Source organism: Lynx canadensis, chromosome B4 (genome assembly GCF_007474595.2).
Source record: "Lynx canadensis isolate LIC74 chromosome B4, mLynCan4.pri.v2, whole genome shotgun sequence".
Taxonomy (NCBI): Eukaryota; Metazoa; Chordata; class Mammalia; order Carnivora; family Felidae; genus Lynx; species Lynx canadensis.
In genome coordinates this window covers 45,803,470-45,826,466 of record NC_044309.1, presented here as the reverse complement: position 1 = coordinate 45,826,466, position 22,997 = coordinate 45,803,470, and the positions used below count along the sequence as shown (strand labels likewise).

Sequence of the window (22,997 nt, the reverse complement as noted above, 5' to 3'; positions counted from 1 at the left end):
GAGGGCCCAGTTTTTTAGTGAGCCTGTGCTCCTGAGCTGTGAGCTTGACAAATGCTTCTTAGTTTTTTTCCTCATTAGGTGGGTCAAGGTGGCTACAGGATGCTGGAGTTGGGTAATTCCCTTCCCTTAGGTGGCTTAGGCTCTGATAAAACCCCAATAGTTTAGGCTCTGGTAAATTTATGTCCCTCTAGGGCAGGCCTTGCTAAGAAGAATACAATGTGTTGATGTATTTTAAAATGGTTAGTTTATCCTTCCTCCTGCTGGGAGCATGAGGTGATTTTTCTTTGATCTTCACTGTGAGGACCTGGTAGAGTTCCTGGAGGTAAAACTTTCCGAAGTGTGAGGGCCCCCTCATGACTGACTCCCTTTAGAATTTTTAACTTTCAGATTTGTCTAAGCTAAGGCTCTTACAAGTCAAATACAGTTTAGGTTTCCTACCCTACTACTGATTCTCCTGGAGGTTTCTGTTTATGGGTTTCTGCTCTTGTAAGTTGTGATATTCTGGATTTGCTTTTCTCCAGTTTTGAGGGCACCAATTTGCTATGTGACCCTGCCTCTCTGATGGATCTAAGAATTGTTGATTTTTCAGTTCAGGTTTTTGCTGGTCATGAGAATGGAGTGATGACTTCTGAGCTACTTTCACACTGGACTTAAGTTGGAAGTTAGAGCTTTGTTTTTTTTTGCATTGAAAATATGAATACATGACACATGGGAAAATAATAATATATTTATTAACCAAGAGGATCTTACACAGTATAGTCTGGAATTTTAGTTTTGATAGATGAGTTCTAGGAATATTCAGAGGTCTTTATCTGGTTTGGGGCAGGCTTTAGGGGCTAGAACCTATGTGCAGTTGTATCTTATTTATATTCTCAGTCAAATTCCCTGAATCATTAGTATTGGATTTAATAATATTGTTATTTATTAAAATAAACTTAATCTACAGTAAGCAGATACTGTTTAGACTAGACTGACTTTGTGTAAAAATCTTTACAGTGAGACTGAGATAAGCAAATCTGCCTCGTATCAGTTTGTATATGGGAGGACCAAAGTGGAAGTGAAATCAGCAAAATGAATTCATAACTGTCTTTATATGCTTTCATTAATTTATTAATGATAGAGGTGTGAGTAAAACTCTCAAAACTTGGTTGTAAAATAAGATGAAATCTGTTTTCTTATATACTGTAACAATTTTTCTTTTAAGCCTAATCATGAGCAGACAACTGTTAGTAATCTGAAAGCAAAGTTTTCTGAAATGAGTCTCCTCAGAGATTGTGGAAAGAGTGGTATGTGCATAGAGATAAGACTACAAACATGAAAACTCTGTATCCTGTTTAGTAGAATTGAAGATGACTTTGGAAATGTGTGTGTTTGCCTGTAGAATGAGTGGTAAAATTGTAAGATGCTTTATGTTTATAAAAGATGAGAAGCATCATAAAAAAGCTCACTGTGCATTTGTCAAAACCCATAGAACTTTAACTGAGAAAGTGAACCTTAATATATGCAAATTAAAAAAAATCATTTAGAAGGTTGGAAGACCTTAGGTAGATTGCAGATTGAGACAGAAGATTCTAATTCTGTTAGAAATTATGAAAGAATCTCACTGACAGAGTTGGGGAGGAAAGGTGCTGACTTAATTAACTTTGGAAATGCATGGAACCTGAAAGACTAAAGGCGAAAGGAACTGCACATAAGCAGTGTACTCCAGTTGTCAGTGTTGCTTCCCGTAGCTGTGATTGCATGCTAGAATTAAGCAGTTAAGTAAAATAGATCGTACGAGGTAGGAACCAAGTTTCTTACTTGGGATGGGAAGGTACAAATAAACAAGGGGAAGGATGATCCTCGCGGTAGTGAATTAGAATCGAAGACCTCAGTATGAGCTCATGTGTAACTTAATACACAGTGTACATTTTAAGTCGGTTTAGTTCATTAACCTCAAAGCAATCAAACGTAAAAAATCTCAGCCCTGGAATTAATGAACAGTTTTTCATATTTAAGGTAGAACTAGTAGAAAAGTATATTATAGTTAATTATTTTCAACATTGGCTTTCAAAAGCATTGTAGGATTTGTTAGACCTCACAGAAAGAATGTGGGAGAGTCCTAAATCCAAACCTGTGTATTAGCAATCATATTGTTGAATGACTTTGGATATGAGGGAGGTTGGATTGATACAAACAAATACATAACCCATAATTGTAGAGTAATGATTGCATTTTGCACTATTTGTAATTTTATTTAAAGTACTGGTAAATATATGTGGTATGCTTCTTTCTTCTCTGTCTCTTTCTCTCTTTCATTCATTCCCAGGAGGAAACACAGCAACAGAGTTTCAGTGTAGCTAATACTTGTACCTAATTTTCAGTTAAACAGTTTGTGGCAAGACTTGTAGAATGACCATTTTCAAGTCATTCTGGGGCTGAGATAAATGACTGTAGTATGCCATATAAAGTCTTGGGAAAATTCAAGTCCTGTTTTTTCTTTTGATGAAATGAAGGGCTTGAGTGAAATAATTAGGGAGATATTTCTTAGAAACCTTGGAGCATCTTTGTAATTTTTTATTATGCATGCTTATTACCACATTTTCTGGGAGAATGATTTAAAATATTTTATCTTAGTGTTGCATTGTATCAACTATAATTTTGAATTGGGAAAATACAGTCACAATATCACTGAGATTTAATTGATGCTTTATCTGAATTGATGGTAGTTTTATACTAGAAATATTGCTTAGTGTTTTCTAGAGTTGTATATACTACTTATGTTATTATATATTTACTGTGTATTTTCTGATATTCCAAAGACCCATCTCTATGGAAAGGTAATACTTTGGTTTTACTCTGTTACAATGCATGTTCTGATTTAGTACTTTTGGATGGAGCTTGAGATTTTCTGAGGCTGTTGCTACATGGTCTATATTTTGAGTTGTAAGGCTTTAGAGCAAAGGGTGGTCCAAGTTTTCTAGAAACATTCAGAGTGTAAACATTTTAGTCTTTGTGGGCCACATACAGTCTCTGTTGCATGTTCTTTTTTCTTTTTCTTTTTTTCTTTCTTTCTTTCTTTTTTTTTTTTTTAACAACCTTTAAAAATGTAAAAACCATTCTTAGCTCATAGGGCCATACAAAAACAAAGCATGGGCTAGATTTGAAACCCTTGTCATAGTTTGCCATTTTTGCTTTAGAGAAAAAGGATGTATGCATTCAGTTGTTGATACAAGCAAAAATTCTAGAATTGGTGTTTGTAGCTTTTCAGCATTTCAGATCATATGATTTTTCTCTGACATAATTAATGAAGTGAATTATGGTTCAGAAGCTGATGGTTCAGAAACTTGTTGCTTTCGTTTTTTTGCTTATTGTAATTGAGGTATAATGTTACATAAAGTAAAATGTACCTTTTTTTTAGTATATGATATTGCAAATTTTGACAAATGCATACAATTCTGTGTTGTCAAAGATGAACAAAGCTTGGGGCGCCTGGGTGGCGCAGTCGGTTAAGCGTCCGACTTCAGCCAGGTCACGATCTCGCGGTCCGTGAGTTCGAGCCCCGCGTCAGGCTCTGGGCTGATGGCTCGGAGCCTGGAGCCTGTTTCCGATTCTGTGTCTCCCTCTCTCTCTGCCCCTCCCCCGTTCATGCTCTGTCTCTCTCTGTCCCAAAAATAAATAAACGTTGAAAAAAAAATTAAAAAAAAAAAAAGATGAACAAAGCTGGACCCTAGTTAAAAGGGTAAGTTCAGATTTTAATCAGTAATATATTATTGCAGTGTGGAATAGAGTGCAGTGTAAATTGAATTCTACTTTGATTTGTACATGGGTAACTCAGTGTTTTAAAGGGAGAATGAAGGAGTAGGGAGGCGGTGAGCAGGGGTTCAGTAGAGTCAGGGGAGTGATAAATTACAAAAAAACTGGAAGGGGAAATTGGTCTGTGTGAAACCATCTGGGTTGGTTAACTGGCACTTCTCCAAGGCTCCTGCCCTCCCACAGAGACTGGCAGACAGGGGCCCTATGTTCAGGTGTTGGCTGGAACAAACAGTAAATTCTTTTGGCAGCAGTGAGTTTTCTCAGGCAGGCACTTTATGAGGGACTAGGGTCATCTTAGGGATGCAGCCTTGAGCTATTAGAAGCTATGTTAGTATTCTGTTCAAGTCTTTGTAGGCCAAGGTTGAGGCCTAGCTGAGAAAGGACTCAATGGAACCTAGATAGAGGTTAGTCAGAGAATCTTTGTCAGTACCAGCACCACAATTGAGATATGGAAGTGTTCTACTACCCCCCAAAATTTCCTTGTGTGTTTTTGTACTTCTTGCCCCCCACTCTCAGCTCCTTGCAGTTACTGACTTGTTTTCTGTTCCTATAGTTTTGCCTATTCCAGAATGTCATATAAATGGAATCATGCAGTATGTAGCCTTTGAGATTGGCTTCTTTGAGGCTGAATAATGCATTTGAGGTTTATCTGTGTTGCTGTGTGTATCAGTAGTTTTTATTGTTGTGGCTGAGTAAGATTGTATGGATGCTTTACAGTTTGTTTATCCACTAATTAGTTCAAGAATATTTGGGTTGTTTCTAGTTTTGGCAGTCACAAATAAAGCTGCTTTAACTATTCGTATTATGTATGAGCCTAAGTTTTTATTTCTCTTTCATTACTCTTGGGTAAATACCTAGGAGTCAGATTGCTGTGTTCCGTGGTAACTATAATTAACTTTATAAGAAACTGAAAATTTGCCAAAGTGGCTGTGCCATTTTTCATTTCCACTAGCAGTGTATGAGAGTTCCAGTTGCTTTGCATCCTCACGAGTACTTGATATTGTCAGTTTCCTTTAACCCATTCTTACATGTATGCAGTGGTATCTTGTATGTGTATTTGTGTGTGTGTGTGTGTTTGTGTGTGTGTGTGTGTGTGTGTGTTTTAAACTGTCAAATCAGCTTTATTATTCAGAGCCACTTTGCGGAATTCAAAGAATATGGCACTTTCATAGGTTGTTTGCAGGCATCATTCTAGAGATATGGAAGGAAGGTTTTAAGTATAAATACAGTGGATTCTGAGCCTTGCCATATGCTGCTTCTATTGGAGGGTGGTGTTTCCCAGTCTAGGGAGCACATGGCCCCCATTCTCAGGGCTGGTTAATCCCTGGGTAAAGTCACCAACCTAGGCTCTACCTGGGTTGGCATATAAGTCAGGGTATGGCTAGTAAAACATAAACTACTAGGCTTTTTAGACAGAATTTAAAAAAATAACATTCCATTTATTTAAAAGTACAGTTCTTTCCAAAGCTTTTATTTATTTTTAATGTTTGTTTATTTATTTATGTATTTATTTGTTTTGAGAGTCTAAGAGAGAGCCTGGGTGTGTTTGTGTGTGAGTGGGGGAAGGGCAGAGAGATAGAGAGGAGAGAGAATCTTAAGTTTCTGACAAGCACAGAGCCTGATGAGGGACTTAATCCCGTGAACTGTGAGATCGTGACCCAAGCTGAAACTGACTGAGCCACCCAGGCACCCTTCTAAAGCCTTTAAATTTAGCTGATAGATCTTATTTTTTTTAATTAAAGTATGGTTGACATAAAACACTATATTAGTTTCAAATGTACAGCATAGTGATTCAATAATTACATATACATTATGAAATGCTCACTGTGATAAGTGTTGTTACCATCTGTCAACATAAAAAGTTATTACAGTATTATTGATTATATTCCTTATGCTGGACTTTTCATGCCTGTGACTTATTCATAACCGTAAGTTTATAACTCTTAATCCGAGTCACCTATTTTGCTTATCCCCCCTTCCCTAAAACCATTCTCACTTTTGACCCAGTTGCAGATTGAGGGTTGTCATAACTACCTGTAGGTTCAGTAATTCACTAGGACTTCCAGAATTCACTGAAAGTTGTTATATGCTGGTTATGGTTTATTTCAGTACAAGTAAAAATCAGCCAGGGAAAGAGGTGCACAGGACAGGGTCCAGGAGAATTCCAAGTGCAGACCTTCAGTTGTCTTCTCCCAGTAGTGTTAGGTGTGTGGACAGCGCTGACTTCTCCCAGCAATGTGTGCCAACATGTGAAGTGATGCCAAATAGGGAAGTCAGATGAGACTTGGTGTGTGTTTTATTAGGGTTTGGTCATGTAGACATGATGACTTCCTGCTTTGCTGACTATAGTCTCTAGCCCCCCCAGAGGTTGGGCTTACACTGAGTGGCCCAAAGCCCCTACACATTATCTGAGGTGGCTTATGGCCTCAGATCAACAAAAAGGCACTCTTAGTAAAGACAATTCAAGGGTTTAGAGATTACCTTACACTGGCTGAGGGCAAAGGCCAGCCCTATGTAAGGAAAAGGTTAATCATCTACTGCAGTTATGTATTTAGAAGTGTATTGGTTAATTTCCAAATTTTTAGGATTTTGTAGATATCTTTCCTTATATATTCTACTCTAATTTTCTTGTGGCCAGAGAACATACCATGTATGATTTCAATTCTTTGTTGCATAGCCCATATTCTTGTGAATATTCTGTATGTACTTGAGAATACTGTTTATTCTGCTATTCTGGAATGTTTTCTTTTCTAGTACATTGCAGTAATTTTTGTCTTAAGATTAGAATTATTTGGTCTTTGAAAATTTTAGAGAATTTACCAGTAGATGTATGGGCTATGTTCTCCCTCCCTTTTTCTCCCACCTGGGAAACATGAATTTACTCTCTTGATTTTATTAATAGTTGTAGCTTATTCAGGTTTCTAAAAACTTGTCTTGATGTAGTTTTGTAAGCTCATGTTGTTCCTATACTTTTGGAAAATCTGTGGTACTTTTTTTATTTTATTTTTTTACTTTAGGGATTTCTTCTCCCTTTATTTTTCTTATACTTTTTTTGGATTAGCTCTTTACTTCTCATCCTTTTAGCTTTTATAATTTAAACATCCTTAGTACTATTTTTACCTGTACCTCAAAGTTTCATTATTTGCATCTAATATTTAGTAATAATGTAATAATCTAATAACGGAAATTTACAATTTCCATTGAGGTTTCTTTGAACTGTGTTTTTTTAGAAATGTGATTCTTAATTTCGAAACAGATATGGATTTTTCCTAGTTAATATTTCTAGGTTAATTAATTACAATTGCTGTGTGGCATGTATGGTAGTCCTGTACTTAAGGTATGCATTATGGTCCAGTGTGTGGTTATATCTAGAAAATATTGGGGCGCCTGGGTTGCTCCGTCATTTGAGCATCTGACTCTTGGTTTTGGCTCAGGTCATGATCTCACAGTTCTTGGGATCAAGCCTGTGTAGGGTTCTGCACTGACAGTGGGGAGCCAGTTCAGATTTCTCTATCCCTCTCTCTATGCCCCTCCCCCAAGCACACGTGCTCCCATTCTCTGTCTCTCCTTCTCTCTCAAATAAGTAAACTTAAAAAAAATTCCATGTGGGGCATGACTCTTGGTCTTGAGGTTGTGAGTTTGAGCTCTATGTTGGGCGTAGAGCTTACTTTAAAAAATTTTTTTAAAATCTTAAAAAAAAATAAAAATATTCTATGTGTGCTTAAGAAGATTGTATATTCTGTGTTTTTTGAATGCAGTGTTCTAGATGTGTCCATTCAATCAAATTTGTTCTGTTGAAATCTTCTGATTCCTGATTTTTAAGTCTCTGATTTATTGCTGAGAGAAGTGTGTTAAAAATATTTCGCTTGGTGATTAATTTGGCAGTTTCTTTCTATAGATATGCTATTTTGCTTTATGTGCATTAAGGTAGTGTTTTGAAATAGAGGTAAGATAAAGACTTTTCTTCCTAACGTACTTATACCATTATTTATTGACTTAGTTGCTGCTAATGCATTTTGCCCCAGAGTTTTGTTAGGTATTGCTTGCCATATCCACTTTTCTCTGGTAAGTTTTTGCCTCATTTATATAGTGTTCCATCTTTTTACTTTTTGTGTGTTTATATTTTCTAGGTGTTTCTTTTTTAAGTAGCATATAGTTGCAGTTTTTGGGTTGATTTTAAATCCATTGTTAAAGTTTGTCTTCTACTGAAGCTTTTTAAAAAAATTTTTTTAAAAATGCTTTTATTTATTTTTGAGAAAGACAGAACACAAGTGTGGGGTCGGGGACAGAGAGAGAGGGAGACCACAGAATCCGAAGCAGGCTCCAGGCTGTCAGCACAGAGCCTGATGTGGGACTCGAATTCATGAGCCGTGAGACCATGGCCTGAGCTGAAGTCTGACTGAGCCACCCAGGCACCCATCTACTGAAGCTTTTTAAAGTCCTTTTACAACTTGTGCTTATTGTGGTTGCTCATGTATTTGGATTCATATCTGACATTTTATTTTGAGTTTTCTATTTGTTCTGCCCATTTCTTTTCTCTTCTTTCTTGTCTTTCATATCGATTATATTTTGTCATTCAGTTTTTTCCATCTGCAAATTTGCAGTCTTTTGAGAATTTTAAAAATTTTATTTTTTTGAGAATTCTTAAAATTCTAGGATTTTTTTGACATGTATACTTATGAAATCCTTAGTATACTTTATCTCTGCTTATTATCCTTTTGTTTTATATATGTCATTATCGTGAGTTTAAGTTCTCCTGCATTGTTTCCAGCCCACAAGACATTATTTTTAAAATTGAGGTAAAAAGAATAACATAATAATTATGGTATGCCTACTATATATACAAGCTAATCAATAGAATATTACCAGTACAGATTGTTGTCTATACTGGTTGCCTCTTTGCTTGCACCATACATCATACTTAATTCTTTAATTGTTTTTGGCGTTGTGAAGTAGTGTGAGACTCTAAAGAGAACCCCCCTCTCCACCATGAGTTTTAAAAATATACACTAGATTTTCAATTTGATAAATTTTGAGAGTTAGATTAGAAATTAATTCCTAGTCAGGTCCCATTTTCTTTTTGTCAGTTATTTCAATTTAAGGAAAAAGTTTATTCTGTAGCTTTCAAACGATTTTGTCCTTCTTCTTTTCTACCTGCTTTCCATCTCTGGTAGATTAATGAATGCCTATTGAAATGCCTACTGAGGGGCGCCTGGGTGGCTCAGTCGGTTAAGCCTCCGACTTCGGCTCAGGTCATGATCTATGGTCCATGAGTTCGAGCCCTGCGTCGGGCTCTGTGCTGACAGCTCAGAGCCTGGAGCCTGTTTCAGATTCTGTGTCTCCCCCTCTCTCTGACCCTCCCCCGTTCATGCTCTGTCTCTCTCTGTCTCAAAAATAAATAAAACATTAAAAAAATTAAAAAAATGCCTACTGAAATGTACTCTTCGGTTTTTTTTAAGTAGTATTTATATAGAACTTAATAGCAAATTAATATCTTACCTGTTGCTTTATATTCTTTTGGTAAGTAAATCGGTGTGAAGTCATCCTATTTGAAATACGTGTTTCTGATGTTTTAAAAAGTAAGTATTAAATGACTGTTTCTCTTTTGTTATTTTCTGTGGTTACCTTGAAGTTTTTTCTTTGACTTGTTTGATTCCAGGGTGAAGTTGGAAGTAACTAATTCTTGCTTTTTGGCCCTAGTTAGTATCCAGGTAGCTCTAAAATTAGCACCATTATCAGAAGACTGGAGATTTTCTAGCTACTATTTCATTCTGAGTTTTGGAGTCTCAGAAAAAAATGGAGTCTATAGTTTTGTCAAAGAATCTTAATCTCCCCCCTTTCCCCCCCCACAAACAGTAGGTCTACTGTGGGTGTCTGATTAAGATTGCAGACTTTTCTCTGTTGATTTATGTGGATTTGAAAAAGAGTGAAAAGTGATGGCTTTTTATTTTCAGGAGTGTTTAAACATTTGGAAGTATACCAGTTTTCCCAGGTGAAATCTCAGCATTATTAATTGGTTTCGAGTAATGCAGTTTTTTTAAAGGCACGATGGCTTCTCCTATTTGACTGGACCTACTTGAAGGACAAAACAAAAAATTTATGATTATTTTAAAAAACATTAGTTTTGTGGGGCACCAGAGTGATTCAGTCAGTTAAGTGTCTGATTCCTGATTTTGGTTCAGGTTGTGTCCCAGGTTGTGTTATGGGATTGAGCCATGTGTTGGGCTCTGAGCTGAGCATGGAGCCTAGTTGGGACTGTGTACCTCTCTCCCTTTGCCTCTCTCTCTCGCGTATGCTTGCTGTTTGTCTGTCTCTCTCTAAAATAAAAACAACAACAACAACAAGAAAGCATTAGTTTTGTGATCTTTTTCACACTTTATTAAGAATAGCTAATGGTTGATGTAAGTCACCCAGTGTCAAAGTAATACAGTGTCAAAGTGACTGCACTATTTATATTGTGTATATTTTTATGAAAATTCGTAGGTAAGTTAACATAATGCCTCTTTTACCACTTTGGCAGAATTTTCTAAACTGAGAATACAAGCGTTTAAAGGATATTTAATTATATTCATTTGTTCATATCTTATAAGTAAAATGAGACTCTGGTGTGTATAATATATCGAGTGAAGAAGCAAACTAAAACATCACTGAGGGTTACCACTAAATATTTATATATGTAAAGAATTGGATACTAAAAGCTTGAATTTGTAATAGAAGTTTGACAGTCTATTTTTATCTTCACAGATCTTTGGATATTTATACTCAGTAAAATATAAGCAGTAATTGTGAAATCTAAAAATTCTACTTCTCAAGTTATAAAACTTTTGAGGAAAATATGGAAGACTGTTGTGTGGGAAGTAATTTATTTGGTGCTTTTCTTCCTAATATGATTTTCCATAGCTTTAAGAGCTAATTATTAACTAATATTTAGGGCCAACTGGCTAGTGAGTTAAATACATTAACACCACTGTAAAAGAACAGAGTGCTAAGGACAAACAGATGCTTCAGAAAGTCGGATTCTTCTTCACTAGTTTTGAGCCCTAAGTGAATTAGAATTCCTTGAGGATCTTTTATTTTTATTTATTTTTTGCTGGAGAGTATTTAATGTGGATGCTCAAGGCCTGGGCAGAGTGGGGAGTGCTCTGGAATTAGGCAGACAGACAAGGTGGGTGGTTTGCAAGTCCACACCTGACCCTAGGAGAGGATGCTGGGTGGTGGGGGCTGGCTCAGGCATGCCAAGGGGAGTACCAGAAGGATGGCCCAGGCAGGCAGACTCACCAGGGGACTCGCAGGCCAGCCCATGAGAAGGTATCTAACCCAGGTGGTGAGTGCCCAGGCCAGAACATAACCCAGGGTTGTAGCTGGTTGGTGGTTCCCAGAGCCTAGGAACTGGCATTGTTAGGGATCTTCCTGAGCTGCTGCTGGAATGCAAGGCATATCTGCTGGGTGGACTCAAGCAGCTTCTGGAGGCAGGCATGGAGGGGGTCATTTTTCTCCTCCTAAGTGGTCCAGACAGGAGTTGATCTGGTCCATCATGGAGTTGACGGCAGCATGTTCTGCTTCGCAGAAGCCATCATCCTTGCCTTTTGTGCCTGCCTCCATCGGCATGCCCAGGTCCCTGTTGGGGCCTGACATTGTGCTATGATGGAATGCTGTGTTGGGTGAAAGGTCAAGGTGCTTTTAGACAATATTGATGCTTGGGTCCCAACCCAGACCAATTTAATCAGAATCTCTGATGGAAGAGCCGAAGTTATTGATATTTTTAAGAGTTTCTTTTTTTCTTTTCCTGATATTTTTTTTTTTTAATTTTTTTTTTCAACATTTATTTATTTTTTGGGACAGAGAGAGACAGAGCATGAACGGGGGAGGGGCAGAGAGAGAGGGAGACACAGAATCGGAAACAGGCTCCAGGCTCTGAGCCATCAGCCCAGAGCCCGACGCGGGGCTCGAACTCCCGGACCGTGAGATCGTGACCTGGCTGAAGTCGGACGCTCAACCGACTGCGCCACCCAGGCGCCCCTCTTTTCCTGATATTTTTAAGAGTTTCTGAAGTAAGTCATTCCCAAATGCTGCTGGGATTGAAAATTTATGCTTTTGGTATTTCATCCTGGTGGTGGTGATGGTGGCATCGTCATCATCATTAGTGTGTGTGTATATGTGTGGAGGAGGGAGCACAGTCTAAGAAACACTATGTTAAAGAAAACTTGTATTAGTCTGTTCAGGCTTCTATAACAAAATACCATTACTGGTGACTTAAAAATAGCAGAAATTTATTTCTCTCAGTTCTGGAGGTTGGAAGATCCAAGATCAAGGTGCTGGCAGATTTGGTGTCTGCTGAGGGCCTGCTTTCTAGATGGCTGTTTTTCACTGAAACCTCACAAAGTAGAAGAGACAGGGGAGCTTTCTTGGGCCTTATTAGTAAGGGCAGTAATCCTATTTATGAGGGCTCTACCCTAGTGACTATTTACCCCCAGAAGCCCTACCTCCTAATACCATCACAGTGAGAGTCGAGATTGCAACATACGAGTTTTAAGGGGGATGGACTTTCATACCATAGCATAATTGCTATATTTACAATTCTAGTTTCTGAATATTCAAGGACTGATGATTGGGTTTTGAAGTTACGAAAGTGTGAATAAATCAGACAGTTTAGCTGAGTTTTCTTCCTTTAACAGTTCATTGTTTCATTGTTTATGGTGACATAAATATCAAGTTTTATTTATATTTTTAAAAAAATGTTTTTTAACGTTTATTTTTGAGACAGAGAGACAGAGCATGAACAGGGGAGGGTCAGAGAGAGAGAGAGGGAGACACAGAATCTGAAACAGGCTCCAGGCTCTGAGCTGTGAGCAGAGCCTGATGCGGGGCTCGAACTCACAGACCTCAAGATCATGACCTGAGCTGAAGTCGGACGCCCAACCAACTGAGCCACCCAGGCGCCCCACAAGTTTTAATGTTAAGTTGGCTTTTCTGTCACAGATTGTTCTCTTTATATCAGTTTTCATCAAGATACTGTTTTAGGTAAGACCACAGATGGAAGGTTCAGGATGTGATTTCCCTGGTCTTTCTCTGCCAGTCATTCTCATGGATGTTGACATTGGCCCTTATGAGAGGAGTCCCGGTAGATTGAAGGAAGAGCTGTGAGACTTTTGAAAACACACCATTTGTAAGATGTTGCGAATGGGGGTAGTTATATGAGGCCTTGTTGGGAGAAGAGTTGAAGTGACTGTCTAAACTTTAAAGTGATGCTTTTGGGTGGTATTTGGATCTAAAAATTGATGTTCGTGTTCACAGTTTATTTTTATTTTTAGAGAGCAAGCGAGTGGCGGAGAGGGGCAAAGGGAGAGAGAATCTAAAGCAGGCTCCATGCCCAGTGTGAAACTGGACACAGGGCTCAATCTCACGACCCTGGGATCATGACCTGAGCCAAAATCAAGAGTTGGACGCTCAACCGACTGAGCCACCCAGGCATCCCCATCGTTTTAAGTAACAGAAGTCCCTGTGATTTAAACAGAAAAAGTATTTTTAAAGAGGTTATTGGGTTACTCCTAATAATATTGGGTTATTTCCTAAATGGTAGGAGAACCAGCCTTCGAATCTGTAGCCAGGAACAATGCTACAAATCATACCACAGATGTGATCCAGTGATAGCACTGGATGTTAGGTAGCATATTTGCCACTATTTGTACTCTCACTGACATGAGGCAACAGATATTCCTAAAATTGCTGCTAGTTCTTTTTGCAAAAGTGGATTAAAGAAGGCTGAATTAATTCAAACTAGATTTAATTTTCTTTTGCTATTGCCCCCAACCTCACCAGCATGGATTGCTTGTGGTCCTTGCTGTGCTGCTCTGCTGTTGCTTCCTTCTTCTCTGCCTCCTCTTCCTCCTTTTCTTGGTTTGTCTGACTGGCAAAACCCAAATCTTATGCACCTGTCCCACTTGCAGGGGAGGTTCGGAAAGCAAATAGCTGCTGCTTTCAGTTTCTTTAGTTTCAAGTGATTCTGTCTCATAAAGTGGAAGATTCTTTAAGCATAGGAAGGTAGTTTAGATACTAGATGGCCCCCTCAGATGCCAGGTATCCATGGCAGACATTTTGTAAGTGAATGATCATAGGATTTGTGGCTATCTTTGCCATGATTTGAGTATTGGTTCTATTTTCCCCCCTTTTTAATGTTGAAAGAGTGAATGAGGTATGGTGGTGGACATAAAGGAAGAAGAGAGTTAATAGAACTATAAGTTTTGTAACTGGAATGGGCCCCAGGAAAAATCTTAAGCCAATCTAAAAAAGAAAATACCAATTATAAGAGTTAATGTTCTTTAGGTAGATGTCGTTCTCTGAGAAGTCATCTTGACTCCTAATAATGAAACCGATTTTTACCCCCATTAGTCCTCATAAGAAAGCTGCTATATAATGTAATGAACAATACCATTATAATACCCACAAGTCATAGATTTCTTTGGCATTTATCCCTGTTGCATCAGGGCAAAGTGCAATTTTGTAAAAGCAGGTAAGATGAGCTGGAGAGGTGAACTGAGGAAATATTCAAGGGTAAAGGCAAGATTCTCCTCAAAAACTAATTTTGGGATTTCTGTAATCGATAGTAATTAAAGGCGTGACTGAAGTAATTTTACCTTGAAAACATAAATTCTCTCCACCAGGCCATTAAAAAAAAAGTCCATGAAACTATCTATGTATAACTTCTGGTTTTGAGCGATGGGATGTTCTAGTATACCCTCTAATGTGACCTTGTAGCAAAATGTGTCTTGAGTAGACTAATTATATGGGTTTATTAGGTATAAACCAGTTTTAAATTTAGGGGAAATATTGTTGCAGTAAAGTGTTACAGGTATTTCTATATCAATCTGTACAGTAGGGGAACAAAGGAGAGAGTATTCAGTTTTATTTTGGGGGCTATTTCAGATTGACCTTTTCTAGCTGAGCAGTTGATTTCCAGAGGGACAAGGTATGGAAATGGGTAATAGTTTTTAGTCAGTAGGAACACTATGTGCCAGACTCTTTCATGCTGTTGCACGTTCAAGGAATAGCAAACAGCTTGTAACTGGAACATAGTAGAAGAATAATGATATTTGTTAAAATAAAATTCTGCCTTTATTTTTTAAGGTTATGGTTTCTGTAATACACACATACAAAATGTCCCAAGAGCAGGTGAATGCAAACCATTATTAAGCATTTGAGTGCTGACTGTACATACTCTTGCCATTATATTAGATTGTTTTGTGATAGGGGTTACAGTAATAAGTAAGGCAAGGACCTGGAATATAGAGGGGTGGGAAATGTGTGAAGAGCCCTAATATTTTATGTATTTGATGTACAGGGGATATTGAAATGTACAGGGAGAGTGTGCTTGAGGGAGTCATGAAATTCTTCACCAAATATCACTAATGGTGACATTTGAACTCGTCTGAAGAATCAGGATATTTATGACAGTATAGAAGGAGGAGAGAGACATTCTAGACAGTATATCCTCTATTATATTTAAAGGACCTCAAAATGCATCACCTATGATTTCTTCAGAAAGGATTGTAGACAATAGCAATTTGGGAAAATGCATAACTTGGAGATATTGGGGGTTTAGTTCCATACTACGGCCATAAAGTGAATATCACAGTGAAGTGAGTCAAGTGAACTTTTAGGTTTGCCAGTACATATAAAAGTTATATTTACACTATACTGTAGTCTATTACTGTATACTGTAGTCTGTTAAGTGTGCAATAGCATTATGTCTAAACAATGTATATACCTTAATTAAAAAATACTGCTAAAAATGCATACCATTATTTGAGCTTACAAAGTGAGTGATGATCACAGATCACCATAACAAATATAATAGTAATGAAAAGTTGAAATATTGGGAGAATTACTAAAGTGTGACGGAGACATGACGTGAGAAAGTGCTGTTGGAAAATGGTTCTGATGGACTTTCTTGATAAAGTGTTGTCACAAACCTTCAATTTGTAAAAACAAAACAAAACAAAAAAACATAGTATCTGTGAAACGCAATTTAACAAGGTATGCCTGTATTATAGTTAGCATTTTGTTTGATAATAGGGAATTAAATGGATTTAGTATGTTATTTATTTCCAGGTTTATAAACTTTATCTTCTTAGAGTGGTATATTAGTATTATTTCTGAATTAAATTTATTCTTTTTTTTTTTATTTTTTTTTTCAACGTTTATTTATTTTTGGGACAGAGAGAGACAGAGCATGAACGGGGGAGGGGCAGAGAGAGAGGGAGACACATAATCGGAAACAGGCTCCAGGCTCCGAGCCATCGGCCCAGAGCCCGACGCGGGGCTCGAACTCACAGACCGCGAGATCGTGACCTGGCTGAAGTCGGACGCTTAACCGACTGCGCCACCCAGGCGCCCTTAAATTTATTCTTTATATTATGTCCAACTTTTTGAAATTAGTCAACTAGACTGAGTGTTTAAGGATCATTCTTAGCAACCTAATTTTCTCCAGGATAACCAGTTTATATATGTAGAATTCCATTATGATGAATATTATCACAGCAAAGAGTCTATTTAATAGAGCCATCCCCATGTTCCTTCTTGTCCCTCAATAGTAGAATCTTTTTCATATGGTTACTGTACATTTTCTTTGAAAAAAAAAAACAACCTCTAAAATGAATGCTTTCACTGCCTTTTGTCAATCACCACTTATTGTTAAAATGTGATACAAACACAGTCAAGTAGAGGGGAAGCATGGAATTATAGCCGACTTCTTCACAGTTCTTTTTTTTCTTTGTTGTTCTATCAGGAAACATATCCTTGAATTCTCCAACCTCCACTTCACTTAAAAGCCCAATTTACTAACCAAAGTAAGATGGAACTGGTGCAGGGGTCAGGAAGAGGAAGAGTGTATGAATTTCACATGATACTTTTTTTTTTCACTTTCATTAGAGTAGTCAAAATTTTTTTCACTGGTTGTAAAATTTCACCTTCTATATGTCACATTATGTTCTTAGAATGTGGCATGACTCCTACACTTTGGGGCTGGTTTGGTTTCATATGCAGCTTTTTATTGCAGTTTCTTTTGCCCTGTTCCTATAGCCCAACTTTTTATTTTACTAAGTAAGACCCTTTTTATTTTATTTACCTTTTCTGCCCAACTCTCCTAATTTTTGCACTAATTTTTCTTTTACTCTGTTGAGTGGTTCCATGGTTGTAGAAGGAAAAACAATGAGATAAAGATGCTCATTTCATCCTTCTCTGAAGTCATCATGCTGCCCCCTAAACTCTGTCTCTATTCCGTTTTGTTGAATGACACCAATGTGGACTCATTCACATTTGCCAGCTCTTGAGAGCCATCCTGCTCTATCATTTATCTTTCTTCTCCCACATTGTTCCATCTTTCCACTTTTGTTTTCATCAGTTCTCATTTGGAATATTTCAGAAGTTTTGTGCTTTGCTTTTCTTTCTTGAATTTCTTCACCTTATCACCAGTGATTAAAACGATCATCTTACTGCTTTAATTTTCTGTTTAGAGTCTAAAATACCTTTGCATCACCTATAGGTCATGCAGTTCAAGCTTCTTTGCACATCAGAATAGGTCCCTTCTGTGGGATTTCTTTTGTTGGCAGGTGTTCCCCTCAATCCACTATATTCTGCAGCTCTACTGATCTTGCTCTTTATTGAATGTGTCATGACTTCTGATGTCTTTTGCATATGCTGTGTCTTCCTGGAATGCTGTTTCTCATTTTGGGAACTGCCTAAATAAAAGTACTGTTTCTCTGGCAAGCTTTTATTGACAGCTGTTAACATTTACTAGCTTGATTAAGTATCACTTCCTTGTACTCTCTTAGCACCCTGTTCATACATCTCCTGCTACGTTTATCACTCCTTGCCTAGATGCAGGTTTCATAGGAACAGTTGTTTTGCCTTGCTTATTTTTGTATTTCTTATGTCAAGGATGATGCTTAGCTCCTAATAGGTGCTTAGTACATTTTAAAAAATTGAATAATATCTTGGTAATTTATAAAATACTTCTGTGTTTTTCTACTTCCTGTGGCTCTTTCTCTTTCTATATTAAACTTGTAGTGAGTTTTTAACTTAAATGTTAATCAGGTAACATAGGGAAATTTTAGTATTTATAGATGAAATTTATTACTTTACATTTTAAATATTTGAACAAATGAAGGTATCAGCAAGATTTACTTCTAAATTTTTATCAAATTTTCATCTTGACAAATGTCTCATTTTCACTTGTATTTGAAGCTTTTAACCTTGAAGTAACATGACTTGGTATATTTTTTACTATTAAATAGTGTGAGAATTATCTATTAGCTTTGATAAGCAGTGGCATACAAATAATTTTATTACTAAAATTCTAATTGAGCTAATTTATTAACAACTTTTTAAAAAATATAATTTATTATCAAGTTGGCTAGCATACAGTGTATACAGTGTGCTCTTAGTTTTGGGAGCTTACATACAACACCCAGTGCTCATCCCAACAAGTGCCCTCCTCAATGCCCATCACCCATTTTCCCCTCTCCACACCCCTCCCCCCGCCGCCCCACCAACCCTCAGTTTGTTCTGTGTATTTAAGAGTCTCTTACGGTTTGCCTCCCTCCCTTTCTGTTTGTAACAATTTTTTCCCCCTTCCTTTCCCCCATGGTCTTCTGGTAAGTTTCTCAAGTTCCACATATGAGTGAGAACATACGATATCTGTCTTTCTGTGACTGACTTATTTCACTTGGCATAATACCCTCCAGTTCCATCCACGTTGCTACAAATGGCAGGATTTCATTCTTTCTCATTGCTAAGTAGTATTCCATTGTATATATAAACCACATCTTCTTTATCCGTTCATCAGTTGATGGACATTTAGGCTCTTTCCATAATTTGGCTATTGTTCAAAGTGCTGCTAAAAACATTGCGGTACCTGTGCCCTTATGCATCAGCACTCCTGAATCCTTTGGATAAATTCCTAGCAGTGCTATTCCTGGGTCATAGGGTAGGTCTCTTTTTAATTTTTTTGAGGAACCTCCACAGTGTTTTCCAGAGTGGCTGTACCAGTTTGAATTCCCATCAACAGTGCAGGAGGGTTCCTGTTTCTACACATCCTTGCCAGCATCTGTTGTTTCCTGAATTGTTAATTGTAGCCACTCTGACTGGTGTGAGGTGGTATCTCAGTGTGGTTTGGATTTGTATTTCCCTGATGGTGAATGATGTTGAGCAGCTTTTCATGTGTCTGTTGGCCATCTGGATGTCTTCTTTGGAGAAGCGTGTATTCATGTCTTCTGCCCATTTCTTCACTGGATTATTTGTTTTTCGGGTGTTGAGTTTGGTAAGTTCTTTATTAGATTTTGGATACTAACTCTTATCCGATATTTCATTTGCAAATATCTTCTCCCATTCTGTCGGTTGCCTTTTAGTTTTGTTGATTGTTTCCTTTGCAGTGCAGAAACTTTTTACTTGATGAGGTTCCAAAGTTCATTTTTGCTTTTAATTCCATTGCCTCTGGAGATATGTTGAGCAAGAAATCACTGAGGGTGAGGTCAAAGAGGTTGTTGCCTGTTTTCTCCTCTAGGGTTTTGATGGTTTCCTGTGTCATATTTAGGTCTTTCATCCATTTTGAGTTTATTTTTGTGTATAGTGTAAGAAAGTGGTCTAATTTCATTTTTCTGCATGTTGCTGTCCAGTTCTCCCAGCACCGTTTGCTAAAGAGACTGTCTTTTTTCCATTGAATACTCTTTCTTGCTTTGTCAAAGATTAGTTGGCCATACATTTGTGGGTATGATTCTGGGTTCTCTGTTCTATTCCATTGGTCTATGTGTGTGTTTTTGTGCCAGTACCATATCGTCTTCATGATTACAGCTTTGTAGTAGAGGCTAAAGTCCGGGATCATGATGCCTCCTGCTTTGGTTTTCTTTTTCAATATTACTTTGACTATTCGGGGTCTTTTCTGGTTCCATACAAATTTTAGGATTGTTTATTCTAGCTTTGAGAAGAATGCTGGTGCTATTTTGATTGGGACTACACTGAATGTGTAGATTGCTTTGGGTAGTATTGACATTTTAACAATATTCTTCCAGTCCATGAGCATGGAACGTTTTTCCATTTCTTTGTGTATTCTTCAATTTCGTTCATAAGTTTTCTGTAGTTTTCAGCATACATCTTTGGCTAGGTTTATTCTTAGATATTTTCTGGTTCTTGGCCCAGTTGTAAATGGGACCAATGTCTTGATTTCTCTTTCTGGTGCTTCATTATTGATGTATAGAAATGCAACTGATTTCTGTATATTGATTTTGTATCCTGTGACTTTGCTGAATTCTTGTATCAGTTCTAGCAGCTTTTGGTGGAGTCTTTTGGGTTTTCCATGTAGGGTATCATGTCATCCGCGAAAAGTGAAAGTTTGACTACTTCTTTGCCAATTTGGATGCCTTTTATTTCATTTTGTTGTCTGATTACAGAGGCTAGGACTTCCGACACTATGTTAAACAACAGTAGTGAGAGTGGACATCCCTGTCGTGTTCCTGATCTCAGGGGGAAAGCTCTCAGTTTTTCCCCATTGAGGATGATATTAGCTGTGGGCCTTTCATATATGGCTTTTATGATGTTTAAGTATATTCTTTCTATCCCTACTTTCTTAAGGGTTTTTATTGAGAGAGGGTACTATATTTTGTCAAATGCTTTTTCTGCATCTATTGACAGGATCAAATGGTCCTTATTCTTTATTTTATTAATGTGATGTATCACATTGATTGATTTGCAAATATTGAGGCACCCCTGCAGCCCAGGAATGAATCCCACTTGATCACGGTGAATAATTCTTTTTATATGCTGTTGCATTCGATTTGCTAGTATCTTGTTGAGAATTTTTACATCCATGTTCATCAGGGATATTGGCCTGTAATTCTCCTTTTTAGTGGGGTCTCTGTCTGGTTTGGGAATCAAGGCAATGCTGCCTTCAGAGAATGAGTCCGGAAGTTTCCCTTCCATTTCTGTTTTTTTGGAACAGCTTGAGAAGGAAAGGTATTAATGTCTGGTAGAATTCCCCTGGTAAGCCATCTGGCCCAGAACTCTTATTTGTTGGGAGATTTTTGATAACTGATTCAATTTCTTCACTAGTTAGTTATGGGTCTGTTCAAATTTTCTATTTCTTCCTGTTTGAGTTTTGGTAGTGTTTGGGTGTCTAGGAATTTGTCAATTTTTCTGACATACAACTTTTCATAGTATTCTCTGATAATTGTATTTCTGAGGGGTTTGCTGTGATAAGTCCAATTTCATTTGTGATTTTATCTATTTGGGTCCTTTCTCTTTTCTTTTTGAGAAGTCTGACTAGGGATTTATCAATTTTATGTTTTCAATAAACCAGCTCTTAGATTCATTGATCTGGTCTGGTTTTTTGTTTTTTTTTTGTTTTTTTTGAGTCTTTATTGTTTATTTCTGCTCTGGTCTTTATTATTTCTCTTCTTCCCTTGGCCTTGAGGTTTCTGAGCTTTTCTGCTTCTTGTTCCTTTAGGTGTGCTATTAGATTTTGTATTTGGGATTTTTCTTGTTTCTTGAGATAGGCCTGGATTGCAATGTATTTTCCTCTTAGGACTGCCTTTGCTGCATCCCAGAGGGTTTGGACTTTTGTGTTTTCATTCATTTGTTTCCATATATTTTTAAATTTTCTCTTTAATTGCCTGGTTGACCCTTCCATTCTTTAGTAGGATGTTCTTTAACCTCTATTCATTTGGAGGTTTTCCAAACTTTTTCCTGTGGTTGATTTCAGGTTTCATAGCATTGTAATCTGAAAATGTGCATGGTATGGTATGATCTCATTTCTTTTATATTTATTGAGGGCTGTTTTGTGACCCAGTATGTGCTCTATCTTGGAGAATGTTCCATGTGCAGTAGAGAAAATGTGTATTCTGCTTTTGGATGAAAAGTTCTGAATATATCTGTCAAGTCTATCTGGTCCAGTGTATCATTCAGGGCCACTGTTTCTTTATTGATATTCTGTCTAGATGATCTGTCCATTGTTGTAAGTGGAGTATTAAAGTCCCCTGCAATTACCACATTCTTACCAATAAGATTGCTTATGTTATTGTTATATATATTTGGATGCTTCTGAATTCGGTGCATAGCTCTTCTTGATGGATAATTGTTAACTCGTCTTGATGGATAGACCCTGTAATTATGATATAATGCCCTTCTTCATCTCTTGTTACAGCCTTTAGTGTAAAATCTAGTTTGTCTGAAAAAAGTATGGCTACTCCAGCTTTCTTTTGACTTGCAGTAGCATGATAGGTGGTTCTCCATCCCCTCACTTCAATCTGAAGGTGTCCTCAAGTCTAAAATGGGTCTCTTGTAAGACAGCAGGTAGATGGATGTTTTTTGTTGTTGTTTTTTTTAATCCATTCTGATACCCTGTGTCTTTAGATTGGAGCATTTAGTCCATTTACATTTAGCATTTTTATTGAAAGATAGGGATTTAGTGTCATTGTGTTATCTGTAGGTTATCTGTAGGTTTCATGCTTGTGGTAATGTCCCTGGTCCTTTGTAGTCTTTGCAACATTCCACTCACGGAGTCCCCTTTAGGATCTCTTATAGGGCTGGTTTAGTGGTGATGAACTCCTTCAGTTTTTGTTTGGGAAAACCTTTATCTCTCCTTCTATTCTGAATGACAGCCTTGCTGGATAAAGGATTCTTGGCTGCATATTGTTCCTATTCAGCACATTGAATATTTCCTGCCACTCCCTCCTGACCTGCCAAATTTTAGTAGATAGGTCTGCTACTACCCTTGATGCATCTACCCTTGTCGGTTAAGGCCCATGTGTCCCTAGCTGCTTTCAGAATTTGCCAGTTCAAGTACACTTTCCGCCCCTTTCTCTCTGTCTTCTTCCGGAACTCCTGTTACATGGATACTATTTCATTTCATTGAATCACTTAGTTCTCTAATTCTCCCCTCGTGGTCTAGAATTTTATCTCTCTTTTTCTCAGCTTCATCTTTTTCCATAATTTTATCTTCTGTTTCACTTATTCTCTTCTCTGCCTCTTCAATCCTTGCTGTTACTGCCTCCAGTTTATTTTGCACCTCATTTACAGTATTTTTTAATTCATTATGACTATTTTTTAGTTCCTTGATCTCTGCAGTAATAGATTCTCTGCTGTCTTCTATGTTTTTTTTTCAAGCCCAGAGATTCATCTTATGACTATGATGCTACATTCTTTTTCTTATACTG

At 37.4% G+C, this 22,997-nt stretch overlaps 1 protein-coding gene and 1 pseudogene across 1 annotated transcript in view; one reads left to right on the top strand and one right to left on the bottom strand.

The window, feature by feature from the left end:
- LRP6 (LDL receptor related protein 6) overlaps window positions 1-22,997 on the top strand; it is a 182,415-nt gene that overhangs the window by 43,895 nt on the left and 115,523 nt on the right. The window lies entirely within an intron of this gene.
- LOC115518020 lies at window positions 11,178-11,430 on the bottom strand (annotated as a pseudogene).